Source organism: Protopterus annectens, chromosome 3.part1, assembly GCF_019279795.1.
Source record: "Protopterus annectens isolate FY-2018-M chromosome 3.part1, PAN1.0, whole genome shotgun sequence".
Lineage (NCBI taxonomy): Eukaryota > Metazoa > Chordata > Ceratodontiformes > Protopteridae > Protopterus > Protopterus annectens.
Genome location: NC_056732.1, coordinates 1,358,162,962 through 1,358,190,050, shown reverse-complemented (window position 1 = coordinate 1,358,190,050; position 27,089 = coordinate 1,358,162,962).

Genomic DNA, 27,089 nt, shown 5'->3' with positions numbered 1-27,089 from the left:
GGGAATCTATGCCTGGCATACAGGGCACTGTTAGACCCCACTCTGATGGACCTCCTTGCATATCCACAAAACAAACAGTAGCAGAATTACCCGTTCTAAAGACTTAAACATTGCCTGTGATATAAATAGGACCTGCTGGAGAGATAGGTTTGTATCCCAGAGACTACCCTGTCTATGGAACAGGGTGCCCATCTATGTGAAGCAGAGTTCCTCCCTAAACCAATTCAAGTGCAATATGGACAACTGGATGGGAAACCGGAAATTCATCCCTGGTTTGGCACCTATCTCTAATGCAAACAGGTAACCTGTAAATGGTTCATCTCCCAGGCCCATGCTTACATTTATCAAGGGTATCAGAACTTGTCAGAGATTTGGGATGCATGGCTAGGCTTAAAAAGGCCCTTGTGGTCATTAGTCTAGTAAACACCTATGAACCTAAGAAACCACAATAACTCTGCTGTCTCCTTACAAGCTCTGAATACAAAGCTTCATTGCACACACCACAGTTTGATTATTTATTTATTTATTTATTTCATTTGTTAACCAGGTAGTATCCGGCTGGGACCGAAGCCCGTTTTCAGCAGAGACCCGGGGTGAAAAGCTCCAAAGTGGATTACAGTAGTATTTACATATGACATATACAAGTTACAATTAATTGTAGGACATACACAGGAATACAAATTACAAGTTATTACACTAGTGTTAGAAAAAAGAAATCAGGAAGTAACAAAGTTAGACATATTAAAAATATTGAGCAATTATAAAGCAATTATCAAAGTATATCAAGCATTGTCCGTTATCCATACTTCATACTATTCTTCTGGAATTCTTTTGGGAGAACGATTCAAAGAAGCCAGGAGATACTGAGAAAGTGAGGAAAATAGGTAAATATTTGTGGGTACAGATGTCTAGCCTGGGGTAGTACAGGAGCAGAGCCTATGTTTAGGGAAATGTTCTTTAAGGGTCTGTTTAAATGATAGTGTGTTACTGATGGTGAGAATATGCTGTGGAACAGAGTTCCATTGCTTGGCTATGGCATGAGAGAATAGGGAGATACCATAAGTGTTTTGGGATTTACTAACTTTTAACAATATTTTTTAGCAGATCTAAGGGATGTTAGGTTACTATAGAGTTGGACTAGGTCTGATAGAGTTGGGCAGCTGTCAGGCTTGTATATGACTCTGTGGGCGGTTAGTAGTTGAGTCAGGGAGAGGAGATGTGGTAGCTCTAGCCAGTTTAGTTGATTTAATGCAGTACAGTGGTGAGATCTATAAGATTGATTTGTAGCGAATTCTGTAATTTTGTTATAGCAGGATTTGAGGCTATTTAGGTCAGATATGTGAAGGTTGGTAAATATTTGAGAGCAATATAGAAGGGAAGATAATAGATAGGTTTGGCAGTAGCGAGTCTGGCTTGGTCAGTAAGAAATGGTTTTGCTCTGTAGAGTGAACCGAGTTTGGCATGCACCTTTTTAATGGTTAGAGCAAGGTGTTTATCAAATGAAAGTCCACTATCAATTGTATAACCAAGAAGTTTTGTATGTTCTACTGGCTCTATTATGGTACCATTTGAAGAGGAAATAAAGATAGGAGGTAGATTTTTAGATGTTGGGTTTTGGTGGAAGACCATAAGCTTGTTTTTTTGGGGGTTAAGTATAAGTTGATGGAGTGTTAGATAGTTTTCTATACTGTAGAGGGCTGCTTGAGTTTTTTCTTGAAGTTCTTTGATAGTGGGGGCAGAGCAGATTAGGGACACGTCATCGGCATATTGTACAATTGAGGCTGGGTTAGCTGTAGTATGAAGGTCATTTGTAAAGATAGTGAATAGGAGTGGACCAAGGATTGAGCCTTGTGGGACCCCAAATCTTATAGGGAGCTGAGTGGAGAGTTTATTTTCCCATAGAGTGGCTTGTTTTCTGTCAGTCAGGTAGCTATGAAACCATTTTAGGGTTTTAGAACTGGAGTGGTAGATGGCTAGTTTGTTTAGAAGTATTTGATGTGACACAGTGTCAGATGCTTTTGACATGTCTAGGAAGGTAGCAGATACTAGTTGTTTTTTGTTTTTAAGTTGGTATACAGTATCAGTAAAGCTGATGAGTGCTGTACTTAGGCCGGAAACCATGTTGTGTTTTGGATCATAGATGATTGGTCAGGAAATGATCTAATATCTGTTTGTGTATACATTTTTCTAAGATTTTGGTGAGTGGAGACAGAATGTTTATGGGATTATAGTTGGATATATCAGTTGAGTGGCCCCCTTTATGTAAGGGTATTATGTGGGATATAGTCCAAAGGGATGGCACATACTGTTCAGAGATAGAACAGCTGATTATCCATTTATTCATTTCTGTTTTGTTTACCAGGTGAGTGAACTACAAATTGACAAAAAATAACCACAATGAAATAAAAAACAAAAGGACTGGAAGGTAGAGCCAGAACACCATCCACACGAACTTCGACAAACAGATGTAACAAGTTTATTGGTGCTTCCTGGTACCTCGGCTAACAAGCCTTCAGCCAGAATGAAAATCCACACCAATGCATCCACTTTTTATAAAGCCTCCAAATTACTTAATCATGTGCTAATACATTAATTATGCAATTATTTAATTGAATCCCTTGAAAAAGGTGTGAGTAAACATAACAATGAAAAAGAAGAACAAAGAATCCGGTCAAATGGAAACATTTTATATAACTTACATAAACCAAATGATTAAAACATATTAACATTTAATTCTTGATTCAGTCCTTTAGGATAAATAGTGTTAAAGTTAATAATAAATTGTGTCTCCAATTGTTGCATTAGCTTTTTCAAAAAATCCTCTCCCTGTGTATGCAAAGGCTTTGCCAAAATGCAAAAAAGTAAACTAGCATCGAAACTCCTATGAGCCATGTGGAAATGATGGGCTATTGGACTGTCCAACCTGTGATTTCTGATGTCTCCCAGGTGTTCCGTTATCCTGTTTTTGACCATCCTCTTGGTCTGTCCTGTATACCACCTGGTTGGTGTGCAACCACAGCCAAGTATGTAAACTATCCCACATGACCTACAAGTGAAATGGTCCCTAGCTACATATCTAATATTATTGATTTAGTCCCATTTTATTCTTTAATCTACTGCAAACCTTACACCTACCACATGCAGTGCTGCCCCTCCAGTTCACATTAACCATGGGTCTTCTCATATTTAGCAATTCCTTTATATTAACGAACCTGCTATAAGAGAAAACTAGCCTCTTCGGGAACAAATGCCCCACATTTTGTCTACACAAACAATGGACCAAAATCTGTCCATGAGTTTCCTAAGCATTGTTGATAAGGGAGAAAATTTGGAAACAAAAAACATTCTGTTTTCTTCGTCCTCCATTCTCGACCATCCTAAAACTGTTCTCCTATCACCAGTGTCCCCTACACCAGTTGTGCCCAAAACTTTACTTTCAGCTTTATCCAAACAATCTAATGTATACCCCCTGCTAAATAATTTTTGTCTGATCTTCAAAACTTTCACCAAAATCAATGATTTGTCATATGTATTATTAAAAATAAGCTTATATTCTCCATATGGAAGTGATGTTAACAGGTGTGGTGGGTGCATGCTCTCAGCCGACAAAAAGTTGTTAGTGGCTGTTTTCTTAGTAAAGGGTCTGAAATGTATCTTTTTGTCTGACATAAAAAACTCCACATCCAAAAATTGGATGCTAGTCTCACTGATCTCAAAATAAATTCCCAGCCCCATGGGTTCTTATTCATCTGTTCCATAAAACCCCTAAACTCAACTGGATCCTCCTCACAAACAAAAAAAATCATCTATAAATCTTTTATATGTGATAACATGGTGGATAAAAAAGCTGGTGCTATACATATGTCTATTTTCAAAGAAATTAATGAACAAAATACCATATACTGGAGCCTATGATGCCCCCATCGCTGTCCCCTCTTTTTGTAAAAAATATTGTCCACCAAACTTAAAACAATTGTGTGTGAGGGAGAATTCCAAGAGTTGTATCAAATAACTTGTTCATGGGCCTTCAAGTAACATTGATTTTGCAGCATCCAAATCCCAGACATTCTTGATGCTTGTGTATAGAGCCTTCACATCCATACAAGCCCAGTAAAAATTTGTTTTCCAATATTTTCCACCAACAAGATTACAAAGTTCCTTAGTGTTTTTAATATGAGAAGTGAACTTTGCAAGATGCCCCTTCAGTTGATAATCCAAAAAAATACCCAAGTTTTGTAAATATGATCCCCTCCCTTAGACTATAGGTCTACCAGGGGGGGTTCACAACAGACGTATGTATTTTTGGAATAATGAAAAATGTTGCATCTCTGGGGTTCTTCACGTGCAACTTCTTAATGTCAGCAGCAGAAAAATAGCACAATCTTTCGCCCCTTTCTAAGAGTTCCAATAACCCCATCTTATATTCCAAAATTGGATTACCCCTCAATTTCTCATACACCAAAACATCAGAAAGTAAATTCTCAGCTATGTCATCATATTTACTTTTAGAAAAATATTACCCAATTGCCCCTTTGTCCGCTTGAGTGAATATATATTTATCATTCACATCCCTTAAATTTTGTAGGGCCTTCCATTCACTCATGTTTGTGTTGTAATTCCTAAAATTCATCCTACTTTTACTATATTCCACTTGCAACTGTTTGTACAATGTATTCTCAAACGTGCAAATGGCTGTGGACAACTTAGGAGGCATGAAATTACTAACAGAAGGTAAAGCCGGCAACTGAAATTTACCATATCCTGTAAAAAATGCAGAACCCTTTATTTCACAACCCACACCCACATCTTCCACAGTTTCCTCCACTAAATTAAACATTTCATTTTCATAAACTGACAAGTTTAAAAGTGAATCATCTATTCACCATCATGCATTGTTTCATTGCCGTTACAGACAGATTCATTATCTTTTTTGTTATGAAAAAATACTTTCAAATGAAGTTTTCTGCAAAACCTACTGACCTCAAAAAACAAGTCAGCCAAACAGGGAAGTTTAGTAGGCACAAATTTCATTCCTTTAACTAGAACTGCTTTTGTATCAGCATTTAAAACTAGGTCAGACAAATTTACTGTTTTAAAGTTAACAAACCTTCTGCATCCTTACCCATTAGATGCTGTTGGCAAGGTTCATTGTCCCAAAGTCCCAAACCACCTTGCTGGAAATTCAGAGTTGCATTATCACCAAAAAAATCAGTTCTTTCCTTTTCTGCCTGTGTTGTTGTTAAATCCCTTAGCCTGCCATTTCCAACCACGGCCCTTGGTTTGGTAGGGATTAGTTCATTGTTCTTGTCCATTAGCTCCCTCCATGTTCAGATTTTCAAATGATACGCTCTTTCTACTAGATGTTGTATCTACCAATGAAAGTGACTAGGTTCATGTCTCGCGAGACCTGTTTTCTGCCTGTGCTCTTGACTGTCTCCTTCTCCTGGGTTTTCTTTGCCAGGAAAATAACAGATTGTTTTTATAGTCCTTTTTGGTAGGGATTAGTTCGTTGTTCTTGTCCATTAGCTCCCTTTATGTTCAGATTTTCAAACGATATGCTCTTTCTACTAGATGTTGTATCCACCAATGAAAGTGGAGAGTCTCATGTCTCGTGAGACCTGTTCTCTGCCTGCGCTCTGGACTGTCTCCTTCTCCTGTTTTTTTTTTTGCCAGGAAAATAGATTGTTTTTATAGTCCTTGATGTTCCAATCTAACTTTCTCTTTTTGCGTGCAATAACCCCCTCCTCAAACTTGACCGCCCGGGTCTTGATTTCCTTCAGTTTATTTGAAAAAACATTCTCTGATAACATATTCTCCAAAGACTCTTGCAACTGCAGAATCTCACCCTGTATTTTATCCTGCTGTCGCTTATTACACTTAATTAAAACCTTCAACCACCTAAGTGTACAAGTCAAAGAGGGGGTTTTCCATTCTTCCAATAGGTCATTTTCATCATTGGAAAACTCAAATGCAGGCAGTCAATCTATTCTAAGCCCTCTCGGTGTGATATCCAACCTAATGTATTTCTTCAAAAGCTTGGTATCATAACACAGCATTACCTCTTTTGTGAACAGTTTCTCCAATTGGAAAAAGTCAGCGTTGTGTTCATCCACTTCCCCCAAGGACCAGGGATCTCCAGAAGCTAAATTGGCATTTCACTCCTTCCAAAAATCAGCCAGCGATGGAAGATGTTCTGTTTGTGTCCCAGCCATGTTTATAGCCTAACAACCAGTCCAAATGTAAACCACAAATTGACAAAAAATAATCACAATGAATTAAAAACCAAAAGGACTGGATGGTAGAGCCAGAACACAATCCACACGAACTCCGGCAAACAGATGTAACAAGTTTATTGGTGCTTCCTGGTACCTCGGCTAACAAGCCTTCAGCGGGAATAAAAATCCACACCAATACATCCACTTTTTATAAAGCCTCCAAATTACTTAATCATGTGCTAATACATTAATTATGCAATTATTTAATTAAATCCCTTGAAAAAGGTATAAGTAAACATGACAATGAAAAAGAAGAACAAAGAATCCGGTCAAATGGAAACATTTTATATAACTTATATAAACCAAAGGATTAAAACATATTAACATTTAATTCTTTATTCAATCCTTTATTATAAAGTGTGTTAAAGTTAGTGAGTGAACTAGCCTACTAACCCTTTGTAGCTACAACCTGGGTATTCTTAATTTTGGTGCCAAACTAGAGGAATCTGTCCTCTTATATCTCATGAATCAGCATCCTACTCACAATTTTGTCCTCAGTATAAGGCTTACTTTAAACTAGTAATTAAATTCATTGCCCTCCCTCAGACATATACTTACTCTTTCTAAATCTCACTGCCTTTGACTATTTACCTTCCTGAACTGTTCAATTCCTAACACATAACTATGCATACCTTTGATAACTGCTTCAGTGCTTTAAACTTATAAATAGCTGTATATATCAGCTACACTATATACAATGTCTTTCTATAGCTATGCTTTTTCTTATCACTGTATTTTGCTGTTTATTTATTTATTTATTTAATTGCAGTTGGTTTACCAGGATAGTCCATTGGGCCAAGATGAACCCATTTTCAATGGAGTCCTGGGGAGAAAAGCTCCATATACAGGGTTACAAAAGGTTTTAGAATTACAATATTTACAACAATTATTTACAACAATTATACCATTAGAGCATACAATTTCTGGTAGAAGCAAACTGGTGATACATATTACAGAATATACAGACTTGATAAAGTAAGCGATTCCAATGTGAACCGAGAAGCAGTTCTATCATTAAGTAGCTTGTGATTTTTTTTTTTTTTAAGGAAAGCAGAGATAAGGTAGTTCCAATGGAGGAGAAAGAGAGAAAGTGTAGATCAAGAAGGGTGAGCATTCCTACTGGGATAGGGAGGGTGCAAGAGCATTCCCACTGGGATAGTAAATGAGAGTGAAGAGATTTTTTGAATGTCAGGTGGTTAAAGGTGGTGCGGATGGCAGGAGGTAGGGAGTTCCAGAGACGCGCTAGACTGAAGGACAGGAGATTTTCCCCTGGGGAACGATTAGGTTTGTACAATTCAATTAGATTTTCGTTATTAGGTCTAAGTGTTCTGCTGGGAAGGTGCAATTTGAAGGCTGAGGAAAGGGACAGACAGAGACTGGGTTTGCAAATGAGCTTGTGAGCAAGAGTAAGTTGAGAATAGGTGAGTTGATTGGGTAATTCTAGCCATTTTAGTTTATGGAGTGAAGAACAGTGGTGGGTAGAATTCTTATGGCTAGTAGCAAATTTAGCAATTTTGTTATAGCAAGAGGAAAGTTGTGTTTTAAGGGAAGATTGGATATTAGTTAGGAGTGGGGCACCATAGAGAAGAGAGGGGATGAGAAAAGAGGTAGAGAGACTGATTTTAGTGGAGGGGGTAAGGTAGTGATTGTGTTGGTAGAGCATGCCTAGGTTTTGATGTTTTTTTATGTTTAGTTGAATGTGGGAGTTGAATTTGAGATGACTATCAATTTGAACCACAAGTAGCTTAGCTTCTGACACCAATTCCAAGGATGTGATGTTGTGGCTGGTGATTAAAAGGGAATTAGTGTTGATAGAGATGTGTTTAGAGGGGGTAAATACCATTCGTTTGGTTTTAGAGGCATTAAGTGCAAGGTGATTTTCTTTCATCCATAGTTCAATGATAGAGAATGCATCTTGGGTAAGCTTTTATAGTACTGGGATGGATGTGGCAGAACAGATGATAGTTGAATCATCTGCATATTGGATGATATTAGAGAATGGGATAGAATTGTGGAAGTCGTTTATGAATATATTAAATAGGAGAAGACCCAGTATTGATCCTTGGGGAACTCCAGTTGGGGTATTAAGGAATGAGGAGGTGGCCTTTTTCCATTTTACTGCTTGATATCTATTGGATAAATAACTAGAGAACCAGTTCAGCAAGGAAGGAGATAAGTTAAACTGAGACATTTTAGTAAGAAGTAGTTTGTGAGAGATAGTGTCAAAGGCCTTTGAGAGGTCAAGTAAGAAGGTAGAAACAATATGACCAGAGTCCCGGGCTTTATTAACCGTTTCTAGGAAGGAGAGGAGGGCAGACATAGTGCTATGGCCGGGTCTAAATCCATGCTGGGTTGGAGTTAGCAGATGATTATCTAGGAGGTAAGGTAGTAGCTGTAGATGGATACACTTTTCTAGTAGTTTAGAGATAGGGGACAAGATAGCTATGGGGCGAAAGTTTGCAATATTGTTGTTATTGCCACCTTTATGTAGAGGTATAATGAAAGCTTTTTTCCAAATTTGGGGTACTGTGTTTTCTTGGATAGAGTGGTTGATGAGTATGCTAATGGGGTAGGCAATGGCTTCTGCAGCTATGTTAAGGAAGTATGAGGGAATATTGTCTGGGGCATTGGGGCATGGCTTAAGTTTCTGGATAATTTTTTTATAGTAGATGTAGGAATGGGTTTGAGTGAGAGAGGTGAGGGAAGGGGAGATAGGGTATTAGAGGGTGGTGGTAAGGTAGAGGGAGTAGGAGATGAGATGGAAGTGGAGGGAAGGGTGTTAGTAGAAGAGAGTGTGGGAGAAGTGGAGGATGGAGTGGTGTTGGAGAATGAAGATGTTAGTTTGGAGATAGATGTTATGAAAAAAGAGTTGAATTGTGTAGCCAAGTCTATGTCAGGAGCAGGGGGGTCAGGACTAGGGTTGACTGTTTTGCCAGGAGAGATGAGGGTAGAGATTCCTTTCCAGAATTTCTGAGGGTTTGTTTTATTACTATTTTGGAGTATGGAGAAATAGTTTTGTAGATCAGAGGTAATGAGCTTTTTTACTTTGTTTCTAAGTGTTTTGAATTCAGTATGGGTAAGGGGAGATTTATTTTTCTGGTAGAGTGCCCAGAGTTTGTCTCTGTGTCTCATAGCTATTAATGTGTTTTTGGTTAGCCAGGGGGTGTTTTTTAATTTAATTATTTTGGACCTTAAAGGAGTGTGGTAGTCTAGGAGGTTTAAAAAGGTTGAGTTGAAGTGATCGACAGCTTCGTCTAGTGGTAGGGTTTTTAGAACATTCCAGTTGATTGCTTTTAGAGAGTCAGTGAAAGCTATTGGTTTGAAGTTTTTTTGGTTATGAGTAGTGATGTAATTATGTGTTCTTTGCATAGGTGTAGGGAGATGGTATGCAAAGGTGGGCTTACTTAGGGAGTCTGGAAGTGTACCACTATCAGTAAAATAGTGAGGGTGAGAGACTAAAATCCAGTCTAGAATGCTACCGGTAGAGAGAGTTTTTGAGGGGCGGGTTATGGAGTTAATTAGCTGTGAGAAGTTATAAAGGTTAATATTAAGTGGGTTTGTTGAAGACTGAATGGAAGACCAGTTGATATTTGTATCTCCCAATATTATAATTTCGTTGCTAATATTTGTAGGGAGCCAGAAGAGGATATTCTCGAGTGTAGTAATATTATCACCAAGGGGGATGTAGAGGGAGGCTATACATATGTGCTTGTGTTTATTAATTTGAAAGTTTGCTAAGAGTAATTCAACATTATTGAAGTTGGGAATAGGCTTGTTATAAGGGGTTACTGACAGGGAGGATGAATATAATAGAGCTACCCCCCTCCTTTTTTGTGAGATCTGTCTTTTCTGATGATTGAGTAGTTAGGAGGTGTTATGTCATGGTCTTTTATATGGGAATTTAGCCGTGTTTCAGAGATAGATAGAATGTCGGGTTTATTGTGTATTAGCCAGGCATGGAGGCTTGGGACTTTGTTTACTATGCTTTGGGAATTTAGAGAGGTGAATAGTATTGATTTATTTATAGTGGAAGAGTTTGTGGGGCCAGGATTGGGATGTACATCTCCTGATAGTAGAGTAGTTATTACATGTAGGATTATGTTGGTAAGGTGTTTGGACTGCTTAGAGTCTGGGTTGTGCTGTAGTGTGTTGATAAAGTCTTTGTTAGCTAGTATGGTGGTTGAATGTTTATGAGTGTGTATGGGTTTGTAAGAAAATAATAGTTGGTTTTCTAGAGGATAAAGATGGGGAGATATTATGCTGTGAGGTTTTAAAGGAGGTGAGTTAAGATGAAAGGTTATGAGGAAGGCTTGAGTGTGGTTAATATATGTGGGCTGAGTGAGGTAATAAATAAAGAGTATGTTGAAGAGAAGTAGTGGTAGTATGGAGGAGGTAAGGGGCTTTGGGAACATTATAAAGTTGGCTATTTAAGGAGGAGAGAGAAGGAAAAGGTTGTAAATAGTTACTATGTTGTTGGTTAGTATTATGCAGGAAGTAGGTAGGCCTCAGGTTAATTGTGGGGAGTGTTGTATGGACTAATGATTGGTATGGGTGGGATTAAGTAGTGGGTGTGGGTTGAGCAGTGAAGGCTATTTGGTTGGATAGGATTTACTAGTGGGATGAGTGATGTTGCATTTTCTTCTGTCATTGTTTTTGCAGCTGTATTGTCCTTATTGTTTTTTTCTTCTTTGCCTGGTCTGGGACTGCAATTGGTCAGTTTTGGTCAGTGTCCTACCAAAGTTAGCAAATCCAAATAAAAGTATTGTAATTCCTTATGTCAGCATTGCTGTTTCATCCTAGCAGGGTGCACTGTGTTCTTACTTCCTGTTTATGTGCTCTCAGAAATCAGTGTTTGTTCTTCAGCATCACACACTACCATCTGCCCACCCCTTTGTTTAACGACCATTTACACAGGACATAAAGAACAATGACATATATGTTTGATGAATGAGTCACAGATGCATTACACATTTCAGAACAAAGCACAATGATTAGAAATATATTCAGGAATGTAATGGCACCAAGCCCTATTGCTTATAGACAGTATAGCATGAAATACCTAGTGTATCAACAATATGTTATATACATAATATACTATGTACAGTAATCATATTTACAGAAAAAATTTATTTAATATTTGTTTATCAGGAAAGTCCAACTTGGAACAAAATCAATTTTCAGCAGAGGCCCAGGAAGAAATGCTCCAGACACGTCTTTGTAACATGGGAGAAAACCAGAGCAAACCCATACAAACACAGGGAGAACATGTAGACTCCGCACAGAAGCCACCCAAGCCAAGGATTGAACTGGAGAGCCTCTTGCTATGAGACAACAATGCTACCACTGCACTACTCCTCCATCCTAATGCAATGCAATGTAATCACAGTTAGCAATATAAAGGCAATGACAGCCTTCAGCACACCAAGCTCATGACGTAAAATACAAAGGCACTGAAGACAGAGAAAAAGCAAAATTAGTGGTATAAACGTGATCCCAGACTGTTAATATACAGTATATACTGTAACAAGGGAAAATAGGAGCTGCTAACAATCAGAAGGCAGAGAATGTTAAGCATATACCTAGATAAGATGACCTGGTGAAATATTGATGACAGGTGGAGAGAACAAGCAAAACATTATAGTGAAAGGTAGGAAAGAAAAAGAATCAGTTGAAATAACTAAGAAATATTTTACTTATTATTTATTTATTTATTTATTTGACATTTGACATTTGATGACCAGGTTATTCTGACTGGGCGAAAGCCCTATTTCAGCAGAGGCCTGGGGAGAAAAGCACCGCAAGTACTTACAAACATATACTTGTAAATATAGTGATACATTAAGATATACAAAGCAAAAAGTACAGTATTAAATATAATGGTATAATAAGGAATGTCGAATAAAAACTCCAAGCCACAAGAATAGGTATAGGTTAGCGCTTTCGTTTACTGAATAAAGCAAACTTCTTCAGACAATACATCAATACAATAAATTGCTTAAATACTGCAAACGTATGACATCATCACGTACAAAGAGCAAATCCTGCCTACAATTAAAACGGTAACAATATAATGACTACAGTTATACTGCATCAGTACATTAAACCTGAAAATTATCAATCCATAACAGTTTTAAAAGTATTATGCACAAATACAAATCTAAGAACTCATGCTATAAAAATGATAAATTATAACTTATAACTATCCCCATAAATGTTCAAAGGCCTTAAAAAGGGGAAAGAGCATCAATAACTGTGTGTGTCTTTTTGGCTTTCCCCAGTTAGGGGTCACCACAGCAGAACTCCGGTCTGCTAATGATTGGCAGTTGATTTTTATGTGCTGAGTTGCCAGCCCTTTCACACAACCTTCAATGAAGGTACACCCATTCATGCATATCTTCACGCAGAACACGCTCTAGCTGAGAATCAAACTGGACAGCATCTTACAGTGAGGCGACAATGCTACCGCAGCACCACCACCACAGCTCCACAAATCTAAATAAATTAGAAAATTGTTACCATTTTAATTGTAGGCAGGATTTCATATTTGTATGTGATTATATCATATGTTTGTAGTATTTAAGCAATTTATTGTATTGATGTATTGTCTGAAGAAGTTTGCTTTATTCATTAAACGAAAGCACTAACCTATACCTATTCTTGTGGCTTGGAGTTTTTATTCTTCATTTCAGTTTTGTGGAGTTTACTCGTTTGGATGTTTTTAGTGTTTATAATAAGGAATGCAGGTGAGACATGATAGATGAAAGAAAGGAACTGAGTGAAAAGAAGGCAAGAGAACCAAAACAATGTCGAATGGGACAGAGGAGACAGGACAATGAGAGGCAGTCGGCAGAGTCTCTAAGTAATCAGGTTAAGAAGGAGAAAGGATGAAGTTTGACATCAGGCTACTAAATGATTTAAGGATACCATAAATTAATCAACCTAAAGTAAGTATATGATAACCTTATTTAACATATTCCTTGATCTACATTATGTTACAACAGCAAAAAACAATTAAATATGATTCTATTTTAACTCCTGACTGAAAACAGACTTCAGTTTGCAGTATACTGTTTAGGCCATGTTTTCCCCATGTTTGCTTCTACACTAATTTTACTATATTAGTCATGAGTTAGATAGACACACACACACACACACACACACACACACACACACAGACATATATATATATATATATATATATATATATATATATATATATATATATATATATATATGTATATTGGATAATTACATCTTCAAAAGCAAGTAACTGTAGAATCAAATCAAGAGCCTAGAAATTATTTAATTATTTTGATCCAGGCTAAAAAACAGCTAGTAATAAAGCTTTTTATAGAATTGTGTTTGATTTCTATTATCACTGTTAGCTGTTGGTGACCTCCATTCTTTGGGATTCTCTAAGTGCTGTACTGGTGGGCATGGGGAGGTGCTTTGGGGGAAGGGGGACATCTCTCAGCCAGAAGAAAAGGAGAGTGAACTTTCATAATGCCATTTCTGAAACTGCCTTTGCAAAGTAGGGGCTTCTAGTAATGATAGACAGCTGAGTACAGAAATTCATTATGTTGTGAGAGGTTACAAAACCCTGCAGGGGTGGGAAGGGGGAAGGACCCTTTTGTCTCTCTCCTTTTTTTCACATACAGACAGAATTAGCATGTTAGTGCAGCCTTTGTTTAGATTCAAGCTTGGCCTTTTGTGGGGTGGGGGGCTAGTAGTGAGAGATGGGGGTGCGAGAGCTGTGACTAAACATAACATGAAATAGTTTTAACCCCATCCCTACTGCAGACGCAAATTGTGCTCTTTTAGCCTATTAGGAATCCACACCTTTAAGATGACTTTGTTGCTGATGCCTCATTTATTTTACTTGACTGCTGTTATTCAAATCTCATTTAAACTGATTTTTTTCTGGGAAAGGAGAAATTAAAATAAGTCAAGGAATCAGTGAGTAATTATAGGAAGTATGTTTCTTTGTTTGTGAAAATTATCCATTTGCTTAAATGCCTCACAGTTTATTTTTTTATTATTTATTTACTTTTATAATTATTATAAGCTTTTATATATTCTGTTTGTATTTTTACTGTATATTTTGAAACTAATGTATTTATTAAGATTTTATTGATGGTTTTGACATAAATTTCCTTACTCTTTGCACTAAGTGTTGTGGAATTTTTTATATTCGCCTGAGTTGCCACCAGCTCAGGCAGATGGGATCTCTGTTTAATACGTAATTGGAAAGCCAGTCTCTCAGGAGTGCTGAGCACCTGCCTCCTCTTATGCTGCATAACATTTGTTGTGATTGGAAAAATAATCCCAAACACTTAGCACCTGATCATGCTTGCTTCAACAAGTGCTTGACTCATTGAGCCAGTGGGAGGTTGGCATAATGGTTAAGGTGCTTGCCTTACAGATATAAGGTACAGGGTTTGATTCTCACAGGGGGTAATTGGCTAGGCTTAAAATGACCCAGAAGGGCAGTTAGCCTAGTACTAATCTATGAACCTATACTGTAAATTGTCATTTTACTGTTTCTCTAGTCATTATGCTTCTGACATCTATTTATTTTACACTTTGTGTTTTACAAGAATAAAGTTTATGAGTATTAGTATAAAGATTTAAATAAAATAAAATCCATTGTAGAAAATACTCTACATTCTTCACTGTGTTTTCCATTTTTTGCCATTCATTCTTTTTTTCAATATTTGAATCGGTGACTTCCTTTCTTCTTGCAGTGGATACTTCTGTATCATATCTGTTTCAAACGGGGAGTAAAACAGTCCACCCTGAGTTGATGAAACTCTTGTTGACACTCCATGGCTGGATTTAATCTTCTTCTTCTTTTGGATCAGCCTCCATTTTCCTAGTGTGCAACTCTGATCAGGTCATTTAACCAGACAGGTTTTCAGGCCATCTGTGAAAAAAGGCGACACTGCCTTGTGTGTTTAAAGTTAAGAAAAATGAACTTATAGGAAAAAAAATACATGAAGACATGACAAGAAGGCATTGACTGAATACGACAGAGGCCATAGTACCAGTATTTTAGGTACTGTCATACCACCTTTGCTGGTTCAATAGGTAAGATGTTACGGGATAGGGGGCTTGACATTCTCTAACCTGCCTTGCTTTATGCATTTAGTGGTGCTCTTAACAGTGAGGTGCAGTGCACGGTAGCACTGCTATCAGGGTAGTAGTGGAATGTGATCTGGGGAAAGCAAACATGAGGGCTGTAAGAGCAAGACATACAATGATCCTCTGACACAGCCAATGCTGCAGAACTAAATGAAACAGGAGGTTATTATCCATCCGAGTCCTTCTAATTGTTTTAGCAACTCGTTGGGCAGTCCGTCTTCACGCAAGTGGGTATGCACATGCAAAGCCGTTTTACTGTTTTTGTTAGATGTTACTTATTAGAACCATAAAAAATACACACTAGTATTTACAATTAATAATTTAGATATGTGGAAATGAAGATCATGAAATGAACCACTGCTTCTGTACCTTAACATTCTGATGTATCTCTCTTTTTATGCTGATAAATAAACTGAGCTCATGAAAACGCAAGACAATCTCATCTGTAATGAGATGACAAGTAAGAAGTGTGACTCTAAGCACTCCTGACTCTGTAACTTTGCTGCACTTCCCCAAATCCTGCCATCCTGTGAGTACTCGACTGACTCCAATTATTTTGCAGACACACAGACGATTGTTCTAATTCTGCCAGAATATTCTTACTCTGATATTCCTATGAAGAGACCCTTCTTTACATTAAGCTTGGTGGTAGCCTGTACATCTGTTAACCCTGATGGGGATCTCCACCTCATCTAATCCTACTTTTAGTTCCCTGACTTGTATAACTCTGTGAGTCAGTACTCTGTTACTTTTGTTTCAATATACTGACTCAGTCATGCTGCAGGTTATGGATTCTGGTATTTTTCTTAGAAGCCATCTGACTCCTTAAATTTTCCTGTGTCCCCAGCCATCATTAATTATTCCAGGGCATACAGATCCTCTAATTAACTTAATCCTGCAGATGTCCCCTAATTCTGGTAATCCTCCCAAAGGTCTTCTGTCTTCTTTAGTCATGCTGTATGCTTCTCTCCTGGGGTCCTTTGATTGTTAATTTTGTCACTGATGTTCTGAATACTTTGAACTTGTGAAGGCTTTCTAAGTGTGGCAATTTTATTGGTGTCTGGGGCTTCCCTAACCTTCTTTGATCATGGCAGGTCCCTCTGAATTGCCAATTTTCTTAATCCTTCTAAAACACCAGTTAAATTAATTCTATGAGAAAACTCAACTATATAAATGAAATGTATTTATTTATTTATTTCAGGGTTTTTGTTTTTAATGGTTCCCTTTCCCTATTGAGTTTGGGTCCAGACACAAATGCCTATAACTGCCTATTCCTCATAACTACCCATCTGAGAAAAAAAAATTGCTTTGCCCTGTCCAAAGCAAATGCTGCCCATCAGACATGAATACAGTTTCTGGATAACCACAAATATAAATTTTCTTACACATGGCCACAATATGAGGCCAGCCCTTTATCAACTTGAATGCTAATATTCCAGATATCCCTAGGGAATTCTGTGGCTGTAAAAAAGAAAAAAAAAACTGTTGACCACACTGTGAAAAAAGGCAATCCAGTTCAGGCTGCCCCTTGTCCCCTCTGCCTTCATTTGACCATCCAATGCCTAATGAAACCCATACTGCTAGCAGCATGGAAAGACACTCATCTTTCAAACTCTAAGGGGGGGGTGGCTGACCTGAGCTGTTATTTATGCTTAGGGATGAGCCTGCTCTATTGGCAAAATGGCTGTGGCCCTGACCATGATTCAGTTGACCAGGCAGCTGAGGAGCTTAGTGGGTGGGACAGGACCGAGTGGTTAATAGCTAAATCTGCTATACTGAGAGGGAGAGTATGGCTGTCCACCACTGAACTGTCCTATGGAGGAAAACTGAATGCTAGCTTGGGAGCACAAGTGCTGGCAAAGGAGACAGAAGACAGCGTGTTGCAAAGATTCCCTGATGATATGGCTGCACCAATGAGCATAGTAGTTACATGGTTTGCATATCTGAAACACACAGAAGTTTTCTGGGATTAGGGACAAAAATGAAGAAATCGTCAGTTCCTATGAGTTCCTATGAGTGACAGCTACCTGGTGCTTTTCACCTTTGAAAAAAATTACATGATATGGGAAAGAATTAACAATAAGGTCAAAGAGCACCAGAGGAGCTGGTGATCAAACTGGGGTGATGGCAAAAATCATTAACCCTTTTAGGATGGCCCACCATTATAATGCCAATTCTATATGTCCCTTGCTCAAGCTAAAACACTGCCAGCTTGACACATGAGGTGGAAGGATCACCTGATCTCTTGTCATGTGCTGTGTGGATGCACTGTTTTATCTGAATACTTAGGAATTCTCAGGTGGAAGTTATGTTTAGGACTGAAATTCTTTGTCTTTGTTTGTCTTCATAAAATTTATCTCTGAGAAAATGTATTACCAGTCATAATGTAAGAATTGCAGAATGAGCTCTCATTCCCCAGTGGAACATCACCATTTTCTTAGTTGTCTTTCATATGTCTCATCTGCTGCATCCTGTTGATGTTTTGCCAGGAAATCATTCTGTTTCAAACAAATTCACATGTCCTTTTCTACCTGCACAGTTTCTCAGTTTTTTAATTCTGCTGCTCCCAGTCCTTCTCTACTTCCAACTAGCCCCTTCTGTCCTACCTTGTCCATCTTGTCCTTCAGCTGTTGGGAAACAACCACCTTTATCACGTGTTCAATTTTGTTCTGCATATTTCTATCCCCCCTACCCAAGTTTTGCTGTTCAATCACTATTATCCTGCTACTCCTTGTATTTATGCTGGACTCCTTAATTTCATGGGTTATGGGTTACTACTAGGCAAACTACCCTTGTGGGCCATTTTAAACCTGGCCATTTACCCCATATGAGAATCAAACCCTGCACCTTGTGTCTTAGCAATTATGCCAACCTTATTCTCACTATTGTATATTCTTAGTTGAATAACCTCCTTAATCATAACCTGGAAACATTTGCATTTGATACTGTGAAGCTGAAAGGGCATGACTCTGTTTTATTTACATTGTTTTCATACCATGTATTACTTTTTTTTTGTATCATATCTGTTGCAGTTTACACGCCCCGAGGACCTTGGTTATGACTGAAAAAGGTTTGCATTGATAAAGTTACTTCACTGATCAACAAATGAATAAGTGAATAAATCACAATAAGACTCAGCACATCTGCCACTGATTTCTAACTGAACAAAATATGTTGGCACTGTATATCTGTGTAACGTATTATCTCCTCATTTATTTATTTGCATTTCCATTTAAAGATCATTTACTTATGATAATACAGCAAAACTATACAAAGGACAAGTAGTTTTTGATAGTGAACAAACTATAATAATAAATCTGAGAAGAGGACTGAGGCTACAGAGGATACCTAGAACAGAGTACAGGGCAAGAATAAAATAAAATGTTTATAGTATTCCACAGCTCTTCATATGTATAGATGTATCCTTACATCCTTCTAAAATAAGAATTTACAGTCCTGCTCCCTTTTCAGTATTTACAATACCACTTCTGACCCTCTGAGAAGAGGACTGAGGCTACAGAGGATACCTAGAACAGAGTACAGGGCAAGAATAAAATAAAATTTTTATAGTATTCCATAGCTCTTCATATGTACAGATGTATCCTTACATCCTTCCAAAATAAGAATTTACAGTCCTGCTCCCTTTTCAGTATTTACAATACCACTTCTGACCCTCTTTATAATTTACTGCCTGTGTGCAGTGCAGTTCTCCAAACACGTATTATCCTCCCTGAATCAATTCTCATTTTTGTATACCCTTAGGTTCCATTAGAGCTGTGATTTTTGCCCTATAGGATGTAGTACTTAAATCTAAATTTGTCGGCCAAGATGGACAATTATTCATACTGTCAGACCCTGAGCTGTGATTTTTGCCCTATAGTATGTAGTACTTAAATCTAAATTTGTCGGCCAAGATGGACAATTATTCATACCCAGTTCCTAAGATGCAGTTGAACTAAGGGCAGAGTGGCAATACAGACACTGAGATGGAATATGGAGAATGAGTTTTGATATAAACTAACATAAAACATTTATAGGTCAATGGATAGATACACGGTTGAATTACACAGTCTTGTTAAGGAACCGTTGTACACTGGTAAGCATAAATTTCTTCCCAAATGACAGATAAAGGCCACAGGCTACATTTTTTACAGCAGTTTGAAAGGTGGATTTAAAACTATGTGGTCATGCTTTGAAATACTGTTAGGCCAAAGAGAAAAACGAATAACAGTTTTTCTGGGATTATACATTTGGTGACAGGAAGTGCTATAGACATGTCTTTTGTGTAAAGAGTTTGGAACCTCAACAGTCAACCAATTTGAAAAGAATAAATTAACAGGGAGTTGTGGTTGCATTCAAGCCTGGAATGGGAACACAGGAAAAACATCATTCAGTGTGCCAGTTTGAGTTTGCTATATTTGCCATTTAGTGCTTTTTGTACAGATCAGTTAATAAAGACACCAGCAGGAATTCAGCAGCAAGGATTAACATTTGACTTTGATGTACTTCTATGTGTGTGGAACTACAAGAAGATAAAGAATATAATCTTGCTTCTTGAACGGTATTATCCAGTACACATATTCTGGTAGTCACTTTTATCTTGAAATTATCTATGTAGGTTTTTTTTTTAATGATAAAATAAGAGGAAACAAACTATTCCCATCAATAAGTAAAGGGCAATAAACAAATCGCTAGCCAACTAACATTTAATTCTGACTTGTGGCATACATAAATTTGTATTACGTTTGAGTGTTTTTTTTCATATTTACGGTCTTTATTTTTTTCTGTTTATTTATTTTGTTTTTGTTTGCCTTAGATCAGGAAAACAAACAGAAAATAGTATTTTCCAGAAAAGTTTGAGTAGGATGGTAGCTTATTGCACACTGAGACAGTAGCAGACGTTGAGCATTGTAGATGCTGAATATACATAGTTTTATAATTAGTGCAGGATGTTTTGAATAAAATGTTGAGTTTAACAGTAAGTAAACAAGAACTTTTTTGACTTCAGTGCAAACTACTGTGGGGTTTCAATAGTTCGGTAAATGAAAATTATTTATTTATTGATTGATTGATTGATTGATTGACATTTGATTACTGGAAGGTCCAACTAGGTTGCCCATTTTCAGTGGAGAAAAGATCCAAAGTATTAGAAAACATTTTAAGAATAATGTATTTTACAGACATTAAAAATAATGCAAAAAACAAATACAGTTCATATATTTAGAGAGAATGCCAGGGGAGAGAAACTGATAGAAGTAAGGACATGAGTGAAGAAGGGAGAATAAGGAGATGTGTTTGGTCTAATATTGCTGCATACTCAAGTGTGCTAGCTTGCACTGCATGTGAATTGTTTTTACTACTGTTTTTGCTACTTTTCTGTAAAAAAAAAACAAAAAAACGGTAAGCCTGCTTTCTACCTTTCCTGTAACTAGTGTTCCAGATACAGATTTGCTGCATCCAGGACTATATGTAAGCTTCTGAGCCCCCCCAAGCCTTTCTGTGCTGGAGGGAAGCCTTCTAGCTTATCAGTGGGAGTGATAAACACTAGGTAACCTGTCTACCACATAAGGAGTGGTTCTGGCCCAGAAACTGTAGTTATTGGCCGTTTGAGCAATCTCTTCCATCTCTCTCAACTTTCTGATTTGAAAGCCTGCATTTGCACTTGTTTCTGTCCTGTAACTCGACTAGTGCAGATACAGATTCTTAGTTTTAGCACTTAAATTTGTTTATTCATGCTCAGCACTTCTTCAGAACTTGTAAGCACTAAATAAGCAACTAATTACTATAGCACTCAATCTTCCTCATTACCTAGAGGAAAACAGTTTTTGTACTTACTTTTCTCACTTGCTTAGAGAAAAACAGCTCTTGTACTCACTTTCCTCACTTATCCAGAGGAAAATAGTTTTTTATTCAGTCATGTCCAAGGGTCAGCTCCCAGTGTTCTCTCCTGTCTATCTGATGAATCTGGGCATCTTGAGGCAATGCAGAAATTGCCTCATGTACACAGACAACCCTCTCCTCCTACCGCCCAACACTACAACCTGTGAGAGATGCACTTATCTAGCCAAACTGGAGGTAAAGCTCTCTCCAACCAAGACTGAACTTGACAGTCATGAGGAGAAGGTAAACATTTGCACCACACCACACTCATCACATATTCTCACTAAATCTACACCACCAAAATCCACACATAGTAACACAAAAACATTCGCGGAGGCTCTCAATAATAATCTGTCTAAGCAACAGAGACCTTCAAAGCAGAAACGCAAGCAACCTCCATCCCCCAACACAACCCAAATGACACATAGCCCACAGACTCAGTGTGCCACTCAACCACAGCCAATAAGGCAAAACAACGTACCCAACACACTAGTCATAGGTGACTCTATAGTCAGGCACACTGATGTCCCACTCACCATGCCAAACAAGGAGAAGGTTACTGTCAGCTGCCTGTCGGGTGCCAGGATCCGCCACATAACCCATGCACTCAGGTCACTCCACAACAAGTACAAATATGACTCTGTCATTGTCCATGTTGGTGTGAATGACCTGAGATGTACCTCCCTGGACTACATGAAAAGAGACATGGAAGAGCACTCCAATTTGTAGCCTAGGCAGGTATGACCCTAGCCCTGAGTAGCATTCTGTCATCACCCAGAATGATACCGCAGTACAAGGACAAAATGACTGACTTCAACAATTGGCTAAGCTTCTGGTGTCATTCTATGGGGATCCAGTATCTGTCTGATTGGGATGACATGGTCGACAGACCACGATGCTTTGCCACAGATGGCCTGCACCTGTCTCCCCTGGGATTCCGGATACTGGCTAAGGCTCTTGCTGCCCCTATAGTGCCTTTTTTAGGCAAGGTTCAAGTAACAAATTCACCACTGTAACAGGAACAGGCAAGCAAAAACTGAGGGTAATGCTACTCGATGCTAGAAGTTTAAATCTGAAAATGCACTCACTCGAGGCACTCTTTAAAATGGAGAACATCGATATCTGTGCAGTGACTGAGACCTGGTTCAAGGCTCCAGACAGCACCCCTGCACTACCAGGCTATAACTCATACCACACATTTCGGCCATGTAACCTGGACAGAAACACCAAAGGTGGAGCTGTGTCCCTATTCATTAAGGATATCCACACCTTCAGGCTAGTTGCTCAGCATAATGCAGCCGAGGTTATCCAAGTGCAACTAACTCTGGGCAAAACTGCAATCCAAATTGTAGCTTGCTACAGATCCCCCACCATGCCCCAGGATTCCCATTCCTCTTTTCTTGATGTACTGGAAAATATTAGGGTTCAACCACACACCCTAATACTGGGTGACTTCAACTAGCTGGGAAACCTACTTGTGTACCAACTCCTTAGCTCAATGCTTTCTGGAATTCATAAACTCCAATGCCCTGGATCAACTTATTCACACCCCCACCAGGGGCAACAATATTCTAGACCTAGTCATTACCAACATGAGTGACCGTCACACCTGACGTCAACTCCTCGTTGGTCCGATCCGACCATAAGCTAATCACCCTTGATATCCATATCCCGCCCCCACCCCCCATTAAGGAAACCACGGTAAAAAAATTTCTCCAAAGCCAACTTTATGCTTCTTAAGACAGAAGTGGTGAATCCTACACAAATGCACTCTATAAGCACGTACACGAGTGCATGGATCATACTATCCCAAACAGAACCAAGAAGCTATCCTCCAAAAAAAAGGAAGCCAATCTGGTGGTCCCCTGCCATAAACAAACTGTTGCAAAAGGGAATAAAATCCCATGAGTGGAGGAGCTCCCTGGTCAGCCTCAGCAAGAAGCTGAGATCCCTTATAAGATCCTCCAAAGCTAGCTACGAAAACAAAATCGCCACTAATTCTAAGGACAATCACAAAGCATTCTATAGCTATGTCAAGAATCTCGATGGCAACACACAGATCTTCTCTGAGTTACAGCACAAAGGCACAAAAATTACAGAACCAACTGATATTGCCAACATCCTGGCAGATAGGTCCAGTGCTAACTTTACCCCCCCACCGCCTAAAGGGCCCATATCTATACAGAAAGAATGCAGAGTCCCTGTAATCACAACTACGCAGGTAAAAGCTGCACTCTGTAAAGCCAAAAACACAGCATCCATGGGACCGGACAACATCCCAGGCTGTGTTTTACACAAACTTCAGAATGAACTGGCTCCCCACTTAAGCACCATGTTCAATAATAGCCTCGCATTAGGCTTTGTGCCCACTGAATGGCACACAGCAACAGTTATCCCACTCCACAAAGGGGGAGCCACCACTGATCCCGGGAACTATCGGCCTATTAGCCTGACAAGCCTGGTCTGCAAGGCCATGAAACGTATCATCATGGAACTCATAAACAAAGACATTGGTAAGATCCAAAGTCTGGATCCCACCCAGTTCAGGTTTGTAAAAGGCAGATCATGCCTCCTGAACCTGATCGACTTCTTTGAGGCAGTCACCAAAAGCCGTAGATGAGGGTAAGGTGGTTCACACATCCTATCTTGACCTCGCCAAGGCTTTTGACATCATCCCCCATTCTAGAATTATAGCTAAACTCACTAAACTAGGTATAAATCCCGACGTCACAAGATGGGTTGCCAACTGGCTCACTGACAGAACCCACACTGTAAAAGTTGCAGACTCCAAATCTGACCTCAAAGCAGTGACAAGTGGAGTACCACAGGGTTCCTTCCTGGGACCACTCCTGTTTGGTATCTACTTCTCTGAAGTACAGGCTAACACAGAAGGCCTCTGGCTAATGAAGTTCACAGATGACTGCAAACTAGGAGCCATAGTCAAGTCCCCAAATGATGTGGACATCCTACAGAAGGGCCTCGCTGAGACAGATGCCTGGTGTCAGAGCCATGGCCTCAAGCTCAGTGCAAAAATTGCAGTGTCATCCCCTCTGGTAAACACTCTGTACCCATGAACTACCACATAGGCAGCAATCTACTTAACACAGAATGTGTGATAAGAGACCTTGGGACCCAGGTGGACAGTAGTCTCTCCTTTGATAGTCACATCGCCACAGTAGTCAGGAAGTCCTTCTACATGGCACACCTCATCATAAAGGGGTTCTCATCCAGGAAAAAAGAGGTCATCGTTCCCCTCTACTCAACACTCATTAGACCCATTGTAGAGTACAATGCCCCTTTTGGAATGTACCTCACAAGACATCTGCAGCAGCTGGAAGGCCACAGAAGTACCTCCCAAAGAGGATTACCGGCCTCAAACAAATGCCCTACACTGACCGCCTCAAAAAAATCCAGCTTTACTCTGTAGCATATCGCCTACTGTGAGGTGATCTCTGCCTAACATATAAAGCTATGTCAAACCCTGAGCTGTTGGACATGCTACACCTAAAGAAAAAATCCCAATCCCTACGAGCTACATGCTCTGGGGACATAAACCTTGTCACCACAATAAACAGGACATGCTGGAGGGACAGATTCCTGTCCCAGAGACTTCCCATACTCTGGAACAGGCTACCCATCTATGTCAAGCAAAGTTCTTCATTAGCAATCTTCAAGAAAAATCTTGATGAGTGGATGGGAAATAGGAAACACACCCCGGGTATCACTTCTGTGTCTCTGCTTGACAGTGGCACAGGAAAATAACTTTCTTGGGTGGCATAAGCCAGGGAACCTTGTTGGCTAGGCTTATGTAGGCCCTTGGGCCGATAGCCTAGTACCTACCTATGAACCTATGTAAGGTAAGAATACGTGTTTGTTAACATTTAGGTTTACACTTTATCCTCATGTTGAGCAAGAACAGAGCCAGCTTTTGGCTAGGAAGTCTTTCAGAATGGTTTTGAAGGATGGGAGGAGGTTGTTGACCTGATGTATACAGGTAAGTAGTTCCTGGCCTTAGCAACATGGTACAAGTACAAAAAATGCCCAGCAGATTTGATAGGTTTGTGGACAGATAGAAATTTTAGGTCATTGGATCATAATGGCTGACAAGGAACATAGTTGCATAGAATGTCATTTAGTGTTGGACAACCACATGGATTCTGAATAATTTTATAGTTGGTAAGAAGCTGTGTGTATGTTAGTTGATGAGTTGGTTCTAATCAATTTACTCTTTTTAGTGCTATACAGTGGTGGATTCTGAAAAGGGTGTTTGCTGCAAATTTAGCAACTTTGTTATAGCATTGTTCAAGTTTTGATTTTTGTGTAGCCTGGAGGTTAGTAAGGGTGGGAGCACCATAAAGAAGTGTGGGGAGGAGATAGGTAGTGGTAAGTCTAGTTTTAGTTGTGTTGATGAGAAAGTTTTTGGGTCTACAAAATATCCCTAGTTTTTGATGAATTTTTCTTATGCAATTTTGTATATGCAGGTTGAATTTAGGATTATCAGCCACTTCCATCCCTAATAATTTACTATGAGAAGTGGCTTCAATGATTGTATTATCAAGAGAGGGGACTTTTTCATTTTGTTTTTTCATTGGAGAGGGATTTGGGGAAAGGTAGTAGTTTATATTTTTAGGGGTGAGCATGAGTTGTGAGTTACAAAGACATGTTTCAGTTGCAGTTAAAACTTCCTGAGTAATTATTTGGAGGTGTGTCATGTTGTCAGATGTGCAACTGATTGTGCAGCCATCTGTGTTCTGCATTAGGTAGGCCTGTTGTGTGGATGTGCAAAGGGTGTTGGTGATAATGTTAAAGAAGAAGGGGCCAAGGATAGAGCCCTGTGGTATACCAGTAGTGACTGGGATGTATGTAGAGATGGTGGAGTGACATTTTACTTACTGATACCTGTTGGATAGTTAGCTTTTGAACCAAAGAAGGGTGGGCTGAGAGAGACCTAATGCGAACATTCAAAGTTAAAGTTTGCTGTGACAAACTGTGTCAAAGGCTTTAAGCAGTCTAGAAATAAGGAGACTAGTTTGCTGTTGTCTCTAGCTTCATTGACAGTATCTATATGTGTTAAAAGTGTAGTGTTAGTACTATGGGAAGGATGGAAGCCATGTTGTGTTGGGGATAGGAGTTCTTCCTGCTGGACATCATTTAGCAATTGTTTTTGAATACATTTGCAAATATTTTGGAGAAGGAAACAAGATTGCTATAGGTCTAAAGGTAATATGTCTGTTGAATTTCCTCTTTTGTGCAGAGGGATAATATGTGATTTTTTTTTCCAGAGAGAGGGAATACTGGATTCCTGGACTGGCCTATTTATAAAAGTTGAGACAGGGTAGGCAATGCTATCAGTTGCTATTTTAAGGTATTCACTTGGAAAGTCGTCATCTAAGTAGAGCATGGTATGAGTTGGTTTAAGAGTAGTATTATACAGGATTGGGCACAAGTGTGAAGGTAAAAGTGGATGTGGTGATATGTGGCTGCTGGGCAGGGTTAGGATTAGATTTTGGGGAATCCCTGGTTACAGATGCTATACTGTCTATAAAATAAGAGTTGGATTGTATTGTGGTTTCAAATGATGAGTTATTTGGAAAGGGGTTAGGGTTGAACTTATGGCTGGGATACAAGATTTATTTAATGGCTGTGCAGAATTTTTTAGTGTTGTGTTTACTATTATTCTGAAAGTTATTATAGTATAGTTTTGTTTGTCTTCATTAATTTGCTTTTTAGTATGATATTGAAGTATTCTGAAGTTTTCAAAATGTTGTGGTGTTTTATATGTTTGCCATTCCT